The sequence below is a fragment of the Anser brachyrhynchus genome (assembly GCF_964034855.1).
Source record: "Anser brachyrhynchus genome assembly, chromosome: 1".
In the NCBI taxonomy this organism is placed as follows: Eukaryota; Metazoa; Chordata; class Aves; order Anseriformes; family Anatidae; genus Anser; species Anser brachyrhynchus.
In genome coordinates this window covers 35,291,704-35,307,202 of record NC_137694.1, presented here as the reverse complement: position 1 = coordinate 35,307,202, position 15,499 = coordinate 35,291,704, and the positions used below count along the sequence as shown (strand labels likewise).

Here is a 15,499-nt window from a genome sequence, read left to right as displayed (position 1 = left end):
GATAGTTTTCTGCAATGAGATGACTGGTTTGGTGGATGAGGGGAGAGCAGTGGATGTTGTTTGTCTTGACTTTAACGAGGCTTTTGACACTGTCTCCAATAACATTCTCATTGACAAACTGATGAAATATAGGCTGGAAAAATGGACAGTGAGGGAGACTGAAAACTGGCTGAACTGCCAGGCTCAGAATGTTGCGATCAGTTGCACAAAATCGAACTGGAGACCAGTTACCAATGGTGTACCCAGAGGTCAGTACTGGGATCAGTACTGCTTGACAACTGCATTAATGACCCTAGTGATTTTGTGATTCTGTGATCTTTGATATTCTAGAAATGTTATCAGAGGAAAAATTATTATCTAAGTTAAGAATGTGTTTTAGAAGTCTTTTCAATGGTGGGGACTTAATATTTTTTATGTAAGAAGGTGTTTTCAATCTATAACAACAAAACAGTTTGAAAAATAAATGTTATTACCAATGATACATATTAAATTGTCCAAAATATGTATTTATGTATTAACCTTTCAGAATTAAGCAGTCATAAGATGGAAGAAATCAGTCAAATTTATCAGTGAAATTTTAAAGTCTGCAACTTTTTAACCTCGTTGAACAAACATATCTTTATATGATTGATACAAGTTTATGTTTTACCAGTGCATTTCACACAGGTGAATTATAATAAAAGAGAATGTAGGTACTCAGTACCGTAAAGTTCAATTACAGCATGAGAAGGAAAATATGCTCAAATAGAAACTGCTTTTAGCCTGTAGCTTTCTATTGCTTTTACAGTTTCTTTTTCTCCTTAATTCTTTCATTTGTGCCAGATAATTGTTATCTGTTAATATATTTTTATTTATATACATGTATATTATATTATATTATATATGCATGTTATCTATATATTATATATATATTTGTCATATATTATTTTTTACTGTTTCAGAGTCATCTTCTGCACTGTCTTTGTATATTGATGTACTGTCAAAGAAATTAAGGAGGGAATTAAGTAGTCAAGAAAACAATTTAGATTCAAACCAGCTTCAGGTTTAAATACATAAATGTAGTTGTTTCCATGTGCAATAGGTGTTGGGGGTTCTGGTGGACAAAAGGCTTGACATGAGCCAGTGGTGTGTGCTTATAACCCAGGCCAACTGCATCCTGGGCTGCATCAAAAGAGGTGTGACTAGCAGGTCGTGGGAGGTGGTTGTCCCCCTCTACTTTGCCCTCCTGAGGCCCCACTTGGAGTACCATGCCCAGTTGTGGGGTCCCCAGCACAAGAAAGATGTGGACCTGTTAGAACAAGTCCATATGAGGGCTACAAAGATGATCAAGGGGCTGGAGCACCTCTCCTATGAAGAAAGGCTGAGAGAGCTGGAGCCCACAGAAGAGAAGGCTCTGGGGTGACCTCACTGCAACCTTTCAGTACTATAAAATAACAACAAACAAACAAAAAAAACCAACATGCTTATAAAAAAGATGGAGAGCAACTCTTTGCTCAATAGGATAATGACAGGACAAGGGGGAATGGTTTCAAACTAAAAGAGGGGAGATTTATATTAGAGGAGAAAATTCTTCACTCAGAGGGTGGTGAGACACTGGAACAGGTTGCTCAGAGAGGTTGTGGATGCCCCACCCCTGGAGGTGTTCACAACCAGGTTAGGTGAGTCCCTGAGCAACCTGATCAGGGTAGCATCCCTGCCTATGTCAGGGAGATTGGAACTAGATTGTCTTTGAGGTCCCTTCCAACCGAAGCCATTCAAAGATTCTGTGATTCTATGATTCTATGATCTTTAAGGTCCCTTCCAACTCAAAATATTCTATGATTCTATAAACTCTTGTTATAGTTGATGTAGAACCTTTTTGTAGAGCTCATGGACCCTAAAATCACTATACCTGCTGGCTAATCACTTGGCTAAACCCTAGGTTTTATTGAATATTTATCTAGATGTCCATTGCCTATAATGGGATCATAGACATCAAGCTCACCTAGACATAAACAGTTAACTGTGCATATCTTAATCTTGAACTGAATCCCATCCATTGAGATAATATCCCAGAATCTGTAGCCTTATATCATTAAATAAAAAAATAAAATAAAGAGAGAGAGAGAAAGAAAATCAGGATTCTAGTATCATGATCTCCACTCACTGAGATGGAATTATTAATAAAGTTATTTGCTTTACATTTGACAATCCAGTCATGACAGGATTATACACTGATGCTTTTAAATAAGTCATGCTACTGCTCATGGTTGTGAGTATTAGCTGTGTCTGTTTTGATTTCTGACATAGAGAATTCAGGTTTCTTCAGAACTGCTGAACTACAACTGTGGGTTTATCTAAACTCTCTGAGTTGTCATTTTGGTTGTGGCACTTCATATATTTCTTGCTTGCCCTATTCCTCTGTGCAGTCCCTTCCTCATTACTGACAGTGAATTTAATTTTCTTCACAATTTTTTTCCCTCCACAATTTTTGTTCATTTGTTTGTTTGTTTGGAAAATGAGCTGATTATTTTTCACCACAGGTTTATTATGCCCCATCTCTGGAAGTGTTCAAGGCTAAGCTGAATGGGGCTTTGAGCAACCTGGTCTGGTGGGAGGTGTCCCTGCCCATGGCAGGGGGGTTGGAACTAGATGATCTTTAAAGTCCCTTCCAACCCAAACCGTTCTATGATTCTATGATTATGTCTTCTGCATAGATGTTAGATTATGAATATCTTCAAGGCATCTAGTTCTTGTGTTCCATTGTGTTGTATATTTACTTTGTTTCTTTTTTTCTGTTTCTGGAGGGACCCCTGTGGTATGTGCTCTTACTTCAAATTTTACCGATGTCAGAATCATCCTTATTCCCTGAGCACTATTTTGGATTTTCTTTTATTTATCTCCAGTGTATTTCATTTGTCATTTTTATCCAGGAATATTTCCATGAATTATCCCCTGGATTTTTTTTTTTAAATTATTTTTTATTTTTTCTCAGTGAGGGAATTTATTTAGCAGAGGCTCATCCTAAATAATTAAATAAATAAATACATAAATAGAAGAGCTGTCTGATTTAAACATTCTGTTGTTCATTTGGGCTTACACAATGTGGGTGGCACTTGGGGGTTGCTTTGTTGTTGCCTAAAAATAATCTGCCTTTTACAAATGAGAACACTGTTACATGAAAACACATTGAAAGATTCAAATGAAGATTGAGTACTTATATTTTTATCGTGAAACATCTACACGGTAACATCAGTCATCATACCACCTTGCTGGGCTGACCTTCTTCAGTTTATCTCAGACTGAAACTGCAATTCCTTGCTGTCTCTGGGCTTCTGCAATGATAAAGACAACATGCATTAATTAAATTGTGGTGAAAAATTCATATATTTATTTTTAAGGATTGAAGGCTAATCCTCAGTGTTCAGCTAGGATAAATTACAGTTTGTCCTGCTAGCATACAAAGGAGAGACTGGAAGAATTACAAGGATATTGTCTGACTTTCAGGACCCTCAGCCTCAGACAGTGAAAAATGAGGGACTATTCAGAGTCTGGTTTGTTAAGCATCCTGAAAGAGGCAACACAACCTTGGACCAAAGTCTGCTTTTCCTATCCCTCTCCTTTCCCCTGGATATGCTAGTTTATTGGTGAAAATATTCAGTTTGTGCTAGCAAAGTCTGAGTAGAAGTCCTTTCAAGAGGGTTATGCCTCAAACTGTTTTTTCTCCCCTCTATCTTGGGAAAGTCAGAATGCCTCTGGAGATCACTTGTGGCCTTATGTTTCTAAATCAGCATTACAGCTCTACCTTATGAAGTCATCCTAGACACTGGGACATGGCCAAATTTTCTAATTTGAGGCAAAATTATTTCAGAATAATTTGTTTTTACTTCTACTTGTAACAAGATACTGAAATTTCTTGATATTCATCTACTCTATACTGAGAACTGAGAACATTAGGCAATATGATTAAAAGCAAATGCCCATAAACAAAAAGCCCCCAAGGGACTAGGGGATCCACAGCAGGTGGGGGAACCCCAAGAATTTAATCAGCGCTAATGAAGAATGCTGACTTGGTGTTCCTACTGCTATCATTGACATTATGAACAGGGGTTACTGCCTACAGAGTACAGGACCTGTCATGGGATGCAGGGAGAACAGAAGTTTGGGAATATGTGACATTCATCATGGGATGTTTAGTGAAAGGACGAAAGGTAAAGAAAGGGAGGAGTCAGAGTGTACTGGGGAGGAACAAGCATGGGAAAATAAAGGGTGAAGGGTAAAAGAGGCCTCTTGAGCGCAGACAGGGGCTGGTCAGTATACTTATCTGGCTGAACCTGATCACTGCAAGCTATCCTATATTCTCACTAAATCTTAACTATCTCTTTTGTGGGTATATGTGAATGCTAGGGAAATTCAAGCTGGACTAGCTGATGATAGACTAAGAGAACTGGTTACCAGCAGCTGGAGTCAAAGCACAAACCCCAGAAGCCCGAGGGCCTGAGATGCCAGCAAGTCATGAAGACCTAGGTCTAGGAGACAGCTACTGGGTAAACAGAGTGCCTAATACCAGCTTCTGGACACACCCATAGTTTGTGTATATTCCACTGGCAGGTTTTGATTCTGATCAATCACAGAGGAAGAACAGGGTTGGCCAATCTGTGCTGTTCATGTTTGTGTGGATGATCTTTTTGTTTTGGTGGATGCCACTGTTTCCTGTCTGTGTTGATCCACGCAGATGGCTATGTGTTTAAAGTGTGTGTGGTGCATGTGTGCATGGCTGGTTGTGGGTTCAGCCTTGATGCTAATGTGCCAGCAGAGTCAGATCATCTACTTCTAATCCACAGCCATGGGAAAGTAAAACAAACAAACAAACAAACAAACAAAACTAAAACAAAAACAAAACCACATAATTCCCACTGCATGTAGTTTGCAAATACATTTCATTCAAACGTTTTCATTCCCCCCCTCCCCTCCCCTCCCCTCCCCTCCCCTCCACTTCCCCTTTCCTTGATACTTGTCCTGGTTTCAGTTAGGCCAGAGTTAATTTTCCTCCTAGTAGCTGGTAGGGTGCTATGTTTTGGATTAGGATGAGAAGAGTGTTGATAACATGCTGATGTTTTAATTGTTGCAGAGCAGAGCTTACACCAAGCCAAGGACTTTTCAGCTTCTCGCTCTGTCCTGCCAGCGAGCAGGCTGGGGGTGCAGCAGGAGCTGGGAGGGGACAGACCCAGGACAGCTGACCCAAACTGGCCAAAGGGGTATTCCATACCATCTGACGTCGTGCTAAACAATATATAGGGGTGGCTGGCCGGGGTGGGGGGCTGGCTGCTCGGGGATAGGCTGGGCATCGGTCAGCGGGTGGTGAGCAATTGCATTGTGCATCACTTGTTTCGTACACATTATTATTATTAATACTATTATCACTATTATTATTATTATTGTTATTATTATATTCCTGTCTTAATAAACTGTCTTTATCTCAACTCACAGGCTTCACTTTCCCGTTTCTCTCCCCCATCCCAGAGAGGGAGGGGGGAGGTTGAGCGAACGGCTGTGTGGTGTTTAGCTGCCAGCCGGGTTAAACCACAACAATACTCTATAATTACTTGCAGTAGACTATGCTTTATTTTTTTGATCTGCAAAATGGATGTGAAGAAACATATACAGAAAATTATTATTTTTTAAATTGCATGTGATTTCTCACAAGCCCATAGCTGATATAGACCAACGTCTAGAAGTTTCTTGTTGTCTAAGTTGTAGATAATTTTTGAAATATTTCTTCTTATTTTTTTTTCTTGTTCTTTCTATGTTGAGCTCATGGAGTCTGGGGGTCATGTTACCAGTGTGTTTTTAAGCTGCACACAATTACCCTCAACCCTGTAAAGCACTGCACAGCAGGACAGTATTTATGACCTGTCACAATGAAAGCCACTGTCTTATGCAGCCCAACAGGAGTCCAAGTATAATGCAGTGGTTATGAAGAACATGAAGGTACAGTGTAGGGATAACATATTTAAACATCACATTACTATGCCTTTGAACATAACTTTTCCAATCCCTATTTTACACTCAGAAGTTAAGCTGCATGTGTCCTCTGTGGGTTGCTGAAGTAGAATTTTATTTGTTTATTATCTTTTATTTTCTTAGCGAAATTATCGTCCTATATCACATTATTTGGAAGGATTATTAACCTTAGCTATTGAGATCCAAGGGCAATTCACAGGATATTGCTCACTTAGTCTTCATGATGTCAGACAATTTGTTCTGAAGATTTTTTTTGTTTAAGAACAACCTATCACATAGTTCTACATTAACTTCAAATTAAGTCTTCATGCAACAAAAGTTGTTCAGGTTATGTATATAATGAAATGGATATATATTCACACCATGTGAGCCTAAGACAGCCATTAAAGTGATGCAGTGTATAAGAAAATGCTTGACAGCAAAGCCTTTTCACAAAATTGCAAACAAATATTGGTATGATAAATGCAGAATTTTAGTGTCATTTAATGACTTTTTTGAAAACACCACATCACTTTTCCACCAACATCACTTTAATTCCTCCAATAAGTAATATAAACAGGATTAAAAGTGAAAATTATAATAATTGAGTATGCTAAAGTATGATCTCAATTTCTTTTCGCTCATTTTGATGTTATTTTTTCTGATTCCTTTCTTTCTTTCTTTTTCTTTCTCTCTCTCTCTCTCTTTCTCTCTTTTTCTTTTTACAGTCCTGCAGATTTTCAAAAATGAGTTTTTGATTCTACTTCGTGAGTGCTTCATATGAAACACCCTTCACAAGGCTTTTATTTTCCTTCCCCCCCCCCCCCCCCCCCCCCGGTGAAGCAAATGAACATCCATCCTTTTAAAATATGTCATTTTAAAATTGTAAACCCCATATTATGACATACTCTTAAAATGTCAGGGTCTGTAAATTTTTCACATTAGTCCTAATATCATACAAACTTGTTGTAATGAGTACTTCTTTATGCATTTGTCTGGAATCCATCGTGCCCATGATTAGTGTCATGACTTTAGCATCAGAAAGCATCACATACTGATAGTTTATACAAGCTGTCAATGATTTACAGCCAATCAAGTAAATACCCTACAATGCTAAACACTCTCTTTAATTTACGAGGGGATAGAATATCTGTTAATGATTTTGTCTCAGCAGACTAACAACTTTGGATCAATGTCAGCTGTCACTTGATTAATTATGTACATAAGGCAGCTGATCACAGAAAATTTCCACCTTTTCCCCTTAGTATTTGTATTTATTCTTCACAATTAGTCATAGTCACTCAACAGCTGCATATGATGAAGTCAGCAAAACAAATATTAGCAGGATGTTAAATGCTGGGTAAAATAAATAGAATTTGTTTAGTGCAATATATAGAAGAAAGATAGTGAAGATATCAATATTTTTGAAGTTAAAAAATTTATCACTTTGTTAACTTGGGAGAGATGATATCTTGTCCTTTTAAAGTAATTGCTTTATTTTTCTTAATATTTAATGGATTTGATTTTTCCTCTTACCCCTACTTGGGTAATAACTTTTTTTTATTTTTTATTTATTTATTTTTTTTCATTAATTATATTTCACTTAATTCAGGAATGTAGGATTCAATTTGTATTTATTTATTTATTTATTCCCAACATGGGTGTTATACTTAAAAACTGCATTACGTGCTCAGTGGCAGCTGCCAGCATCTGTTCTGGTATACTGCAAAACAGATTAAGTAGCATTTTGCAGGTCACTTTGGCCCAACGTAAGTAGCATTATTCTTTGACTCTTTAGGGTACTGTTTGCTTACTGTCAATCAGAGATGTTGACTATTTTAATGAGACAAATTATGGGCAAGGATACCAGAGGCATTAGGAGCTGTATGGTGCAGCACCACAGTAGCACATTTAGATTGCATTCCATCCTGCAAAGAGGTCTCTGGTGCCTGAGCTCACCTCTTCTGCGATAGCACTGTTTATCCCATGCTCTGGGTGTCTGGCTCAAAGATGCCTTATATATCTATCTATTCCTGAAACTTTAGGTAAAGTACTGGTTTCTTAAATGTCTGACCAAATCTTGCCTTACTAGAAGAGTAGGCTGCTACATGGAAAATCTAGAAAAGCTTGACGTAAAATTAGGTAGGAACGGGGGTAAACTGGGAAAAATATTTTTCTCTGGAACATTTTCATCATTGACAGCACCTACTTTCAAATCATTGAATGAATTAACTTGCTTCTATGGTTCTGTAAATTTGTTAGAAATATGATAGTCATGCTGACTGAAATGCTTACTTAACCAGCTCAGCTCTTGAGATCTTGTGACCTGCTGGATAGCAGCTCTGTTTTGTATCAAACCAAATACAACTGCTGGTAGCTCAGTTCCTTCTGACTGTCACCCGAAAAAGTGAAATATGTAACTCCGTAATCAGGAGGGATCAGCAACCTAGACACGCAATCTATGTATATAACCATGTGCATCTTGAAGTGATCCAGTTGATAATTTTAGGAGGAAATCTCAGTGATTGATACAAAACAGTCATGAGCACTACTCAGGTGCTTTCTTTCTTTTCTTAGATTTCACTGAATTATATATCTGCCACTGAAAGTCTCTTACAGACTTTTACCCATTGCCTTGCCTTTCTCTGTGATTATTACATCCCTTATTACATTTTGTGAGGATGTCAATGGAAGATAGAATGTCTTAATATGAAGGTGTAGATGACTGCAGATAACCTGGCATTCACAGACGGATACAAAAACTGTCTTTATAATTTGTCTTATTATCAGAATGCTTTGCAAAAATGGGGCAGCTGCCACATGCATATATGTAAAATAAATACACACAAATCAGACATGAAGTTTCTCCTATACTATACCGAGAATGAGAGAGTGAGATTTCTGTTATGGTTAATGTTGCTAGATACAAAGGAGCATTATAATACCATGGTGTGGAAATAATGGAAATAGTTCACAAGAAGAAGAATAACTAAAATATTGCAAGTTTTGTTTTTTTTTTTTTTTTTTTTCTTCCTTGAGGAACAACACAACAGAGGTGCATCGTGAACACCAGGGCAAGGAGCTGAAGTTTGCACAGGAGCAGCAGAGACTGCTGACTGGGAAAAACTCTTTTGGAAATTGTTGAAGAGTAGGAATTCTGGAGTAGAGCATCACAAATTGTTAATGCTTCAAAAGAAAAGGAGGAGTATGTCTTCTATTATAATCGAGAGAATTTCTTCAAATTGGTGTGACAGCAGTTCAGATTCCCCATTTATTCCATCTACAATTCAAGACAAAACTCAATGAAATTAAAAGGCACATAAAAATGATAAAAAGCTAATATATTTACCCTTAGTATTCAATCATCCTACAGAAATCACGGTTAAGGGCTTACTGACAGTCAAGAACTTAGGAGGAGTGAAAAGAAACAAGGTATTTATATGAACAAGAGTATCTGGTAGTATCACTGGTTGTGCTAAAAATACATGAAGCAGATGAAGCTTGTGGTTTACATCAGGAGTTGAGCTACCCATTGCACAGATTTCAGTACCACAGTGTTTTAAAATCTTTCTCATTGTGAGAGTTTTATGCTCAACTTGGCTGTTTGTCTAAGCAAGTAGCACCATCGATCTGATTTGGTATATTTTTCTGCACACGTTTTGCACTGCTATAATGCAGTGAGGATAAGCAGTGGTTATGGCATGGGAAGAAGATACAGTTGCAGTGTACTTTGGAGCAGTGAAACAGAAGAGGTCCACATACAACTTCTCTGTGAACAGCAGGCATTTTACACCTGCTTTTGTGATTTTAACCAGAAATGAGTCATTTGCCACTTGGTTTATAAACACTTGGTCAGTGTTTATTGTTAAATTTTATTTTATTTTTGATCATCCTGCAACTGCTACAACTGCTTTAAGTGTTTTTTAAAATTGCGCTTATGACATCCTCAAAATGAGTAATGAAAATTTCGGTTCTAAATGAGTAACTCTGCTACTTCTTGTTGAAGGCATGTAGGTTATTGTCTTATCATTGTTTATTAATACTTGAATTTATACTTCTTCCTCTTGAATAACTTCATTTCTTTTCAAACTTTCCCTTTTATAACTTTAAACCACGTAGTATTGAAATCCTGAAAATGCCTTACTTACTCATACGTTTAACACTATGATAAACATTTTGAAAGCTTGTCTGGCTCTGCTATTCTTTCTTTCCTGGCTGGACTGCTTTATGAACAGATAACACTGGTATGAAAACTAAAGCTCTGAAATCAAATTTTTGTAGCACAGATTTGTACATGCTCTTTAAAATTTTATTTCCCACAATGGATACTGAAGCTTTAAATATTAATGTGACTTTAATATTGCATAGAATAAGACAGAAGGTTGAGACCTTCTTATATCTTAACATAATTCCTACAAAGTTAGAACCAGTTATGTATCATCAAGACTTGATTTAGCTAGTGGCATGTCAATGAAGAATAACAAATCCAAACACAGTGCCATAACGATTGCTGAGTTACTCTTTCATTATTCACTCCGATCTCATAACTTCAGTGGCATTCAAAGCATGAAATGCATTGTCAAAAATATATCGTTCAGAATACAGTGCCATTAAATATTTTATCCAATTGGCAACGGTGCTGCAAAAGGACTGAGCATTAAACTGAAAATGCCCTTCTTAAAAAAAAAAAAAAAAAGTGTCATTGAACTTTGCTTTCCAGCTCTGTTTCTACAGATAACTCTTCTGTCAGCAATTTCTTTTCAAGTCAAGCAATCTCTTTCTCTCTTTCTGGTTAGTGTACTAGGGAAAGTCTCTACTTCTGTAGAGAGGCTGCTGAAGTCCCTAAAACGTGAAAGAGAGCTCTTAACTCTGTCTATTGGCATGCAGATTTGACCTCTAATTAGCAATTGTTTTCTTTTAAGATAAAGTTAGAATATTTTCTTAGATGAATGGAGATATGTAGACCATGCAAGGGAGAATTTACATAATATAATTAGTACTTCAGGTTTTACTTTTTTCCACAGTTCTTATTAAATCAAAACAACTCAATTCTACATTAGCTTCTTAACCACTTATCTCTCTGTTCTTACTGTTTTTCCCATGACATTTGGGACATTTCATGAAGATCTTGTGCTCCCTTAACTAACAGCCCAGTATTTCCTTTGGAAGGTCTCTCCTACCCTATTCTATAGGGTATATAGGGTATATATTCTATAGGGTATATCATGGCCATTTGTGTGCACTATGGCTAACAGCATGTGTAGAAGATTGTCTAACAGTCTCTAAAAGTCTACATTGCTTATTGCACAGGCAGAGAACAAGAGAATGCTTGCTGTTCATACAAGCAAATAATGAGATTCCTGTAAATCTGTAGTCAAGATTTTGTAGGCTGTATGTGACAGGAATTTTAAAGAAGGGACTTAAAAGATAATTCTGAACTGATTTTAGGTACGTTTAAGGTCTTTTTTTATTGTTAGTTTTATTTATTTATTTATTTATTTATTTATTTTCCAAGCGCAAGGGATACTGTGAGAAGAAGTTTGTCTGAAAATCTGGAAAGTCAGTCCTGAAGGAGACTATGTGGAATGTCCAGCTTTGACTCCTCTGTCCAACCAAGCTTACATTACATTACCATGGGTGTGAATTTTAATAACTTAAAATAACCTTATTATATGAACATATAAAAATCTTCCAATTTCTTTATGGAAAAGAGTCCTTAACTTGCTTAACTGCTCACATAATTTACTGTGTAGCCAGTTAGTGACTGGGGGTAGGGAAAGGTATAGAAACTTTCATCAGTCAGATAGCTGGTCAAATATAAAGAGCATGTATGTTATATATGCATTACAGAAACAAGTTGCCAGCACATATGGACTGGGGAGTTTTGCCAGATGAACTGAGAATGCCTCCACAAAGAAGTCTGCATCAAGGACTTCAGTCAACACCCCTCACATGGTGAATGCTATCCTGTTCAAGAGTTTTCTGGTTCAGCTCTACCCTAGTCCAAGGATCCCAATGCATTGATGCAGTTGTTCATGCAAGAAAACTGCAACATGGTGGAATATGGAGCAAGAGGTCTTCTCTTTTACTGGCTATATATTATCTTTTTTATAGCTTTGAAAAGAAAGGTTAACATTTTAAACTACAATTTCTTTCACTATTCTCATTTACTGGGTTTTTGCTTCCCAATAGCTAGCTGTGATGTAACTTCTAATGTGTCTGAATTAGTCAACAGTATAGATATTGGGGAAGTTGATTATAGGTTTTCTGGTAGGATGTATCTGACCAGATTTTCATAAAAGTAAGAGTGACTTTGTAAACAACTTGTCTTTCTGGTGGATGCACTTTCTGTTGGGCAATGATCCTCCAAGTGATATATTGTTCTATCTTCATTATTCTATTATTATTTATTTTTTTTGTTTTTAATAACAGTAAGTTAAAAAAAATCAAAACAACAACCACAAAAACTTTGGGGGGCTTTGAGGGAGAACTTTAATTCAAAATTGTAAGACTTTTTGTTTGGGCAACCTTTTTTGCCAGGTCAGAAGTGTGGAAGAGAGATTATAGGAAGCTGACATTTGTATTGTTTATAGAGGCGTGAAAATTGGTTTAAACAAATATCGCTACAGCCTCTGTGCATGCATCTGTTGCCTATGCAGACATATTAGGTGCATGGGGCAACAACTTCATTTCACTACATCAGAAGAAATGATTTCCTTCCTTGTCACTGCAATTTTTCACGTTTCCAGGTTTCTGTTTTCAACATCTGAGTAAACTCATCTCTTCAACCTATTGCTACAGGCTACAAAAGATAGCAACAAACCTCAGCTGGGATTCACATATAATGAAAATATAAAAGGTAGAGTTAATAGCCACAGCCATTCAAATGGGTCCTTTACCCATGGGCTTTGCATGTTTTGGAACAGGCTGAGCCAATGACATGATATTGCCTTTATCTCCTTCATGGCCTATCTTGTTTGTCGTCACTGTGAAATTTTCCAGAAAAAAAAAAAAAAAATCCAGAGAAGAGTACAACTTCACTGGCACTTTTGAACATCTTCAGTACTTACTATGCTTTTCCTCGCTAGTAAGCTGCTAAGCTTCCTACACTTTCTGATCAGGGTTTAGACAACAGACAAAACGAATTACAGTAACAGCACACACACAGAATGCCCAAGTACCAATGTGTTTGGCATGATTTAGAAGCAAGCAAATGAATGTACTTCTATACAAGAACATATTACATATTAAATTAATTCAGTTTGTTTGTACCTATTCTATATTTTTCTTTTGCTGCATCCCTTGTGTGCCACCCTGGAGATGTATAAAAACAAATGTTAAGATTTGTTATATAGAGGTGTTCAAATGGACTTCCTTAAAGTAAGGTTTTATGAGAATGTCTATGCTCACATGACTACATGTAGTGTTGCTTTTAACTAATTAATTTGCTTGCTGCATGATGCCAAAGCTCTTCCAAGGATGGGCTAGCCATGTGCTTGCAGATAGCTTCTACTGTGTTGCTGCAGCTAGTCTGATCAGAGGTTGAGTAGGCCTGCATTACACCTGCGACATTAGTTAATACATGGCCCTTTAGAGACCCCTAGAAAAGTTGAGTTACATTTGAGCCAGGCAACAGAGAGGGTATCAAGTCACAGAGGTAGCTTAAATTTTGTTCTGATAACAAGCATAGCTTGAGAAGAAAACTACAAAGCAGGGGAAGTTCTTCTTAAGCAGCTTAACTATGGCTACTACCCTTGGATGGTGTATTGTAATGGTGACAACAATGCATTGACTTGGTTATGGTAAGCTAGTGGGATCCATTTACTGAAGTAGGATTGTCGTAGGATTAAACTGCTTGTCTAGCAGGAGAAAGATAGGGCCTTGTTTTTTTTTTTTTTTTTTTTTTTTCCTTAAACCACCCCAGAAATGACAGGGCTTTCTGAATTGTATGCCAATGTGTGTTGAGTTTTTGCCCAGGATATTATTTTACCATAGGAACAGGAAATATGGACAAGTCATCCAGAGAGTAATTATGAATTATGCCAGAGAGTTAATGAAAAATAGCACTGAATTATTTTAACTACTAAATAAAAATGATAATAAAGTACAGTCCGTTGCAGGAATAAAGCTCTATTAGTTTGGATCAGAGCAGGGTTAGACTAATGCTGCAAACTTTTGAAAGTATTATCTGGAAGTGGTGTTCCACCTTGCATATGCAAATATGTAACAGAGCATCTACCCATTGATAGTCTCAACATTTGTTAACAACAACAAAAACGTTGTTTACAATGCACTTTGCATTCTATTTATAGTGTTATATCAGGGTAGCATTATCAAACTACTCTCCAAGACAAAAATGAGTTAAATAGTTTTTCAACATATTTTGCTAATAATGACAAAGCAAGCCTTCCCTCTGTTCTCCCCCACCCTCCCAAAATATGTTTTTACATTAAATTTTTATTACTAATATATTACAGCAGTGATTAAACATGACACCACGCTCAGGGGACTTGGTTACATGGGTGTTAGTAGACAGAAAATAGTTACCCTTTTACCCTCACTCTGTTCAACTCAACAAAATGAAATTAGAGTTGTAGGAAGATAACAGGATTATTGTAGAGTCATAATTTCCTGCAGCATTTATTGTCTAAACTTGACCTTTGCAAGAGTTCATTATGATAAGAGAGATATATCATGCTAACAGGAAAGTCGTCCAGAATACCTGAGAGCTATTGAGCTAACCAAGTAAACAACTCCAGAGACAGTGCATGTATGTATTTAAAATATATTTGTGTATCAATATAATAATAATAATAATAATATATAGAAATATGCCAACCCAATGTGAACATGTCTTCATAGCAGTGGAAAAACAGAACAAAACAAAACGACAAACAACAAACAAAACATGACAGAAAAAAAATAAAAAAACACCATGCTTTTCCTTTTATCTCTGTTCCTTCTCTGGATAACAGATGGGGTGAAAAGCCACAGGAAGCAAGGAGAATTGATATGATACCTTCAGCGGAATATATGTAATGTGAAAAAACAATGCTCTCAATTTGATCAATCCCATCAAGGGAGCTGCTTCCAGGCCTTCAATAAGCACTAAGCCTGGATTCAACTTGAGAATGCACTTCTGAAGAATTACAAAATACCGAAGATGCTTGAAGGCTAGTACTTTCAAGAATTTGTAATATACCCGTCTTTATAACCCAGTAGTCTGCATTAGCTGATACATCAAAATCATCTTTAAAGACCAAATCAGCTCTGCCATGCCCATCCCAAGATATCTCACTTCTCTGCAGGAAGAATGAAGATCATACATGGATGTCTATCACCCAGATTCTAGCTTCTGTAAACAAGCATATCACTGTCTAATTTATTTGAACAGTTAGCCATTGTTTAATGATTAAATGTTTTAATCCCTTGGTTCTTATGTGAGACCTAACAATCTAGCTGGGGTACCAACTCTTAGACAGTTCAGTGACCTCTTCAGCTGACTGGTTCTCTACTT

At 36.9% G+C, this 15,499-nt stretch overlaps 1 long non-coding RNA gene across 2 annotated transcripts; it reads left to right on the top strand.

Annotated features, from left to right (window-relative positions):
• Positions 1 to 7,374: 7,374 nt before the first annotated feature.
• On the top strand, positions 7,375 to 14,926 carry LOC308184667. Of its 2 annotated transcripts, XR_013942777.1 has the most exons (4): positions 7,375 to 7,467; positions 7,595 to 7,751; positions 9,022 to 9,187; positions 11,833 to 14,926. It is a non-coding gene; the product is annotated as an uncharacterized lncRNA (long non-coding RNA). The 2 variants fall into 2 exon arrangements; XR_013942776.1 differs by lacking the exon at positions 9,022 to 9,187.
• Positions 14,927 to 15,499: the final 573 nt, after the last annotated feature.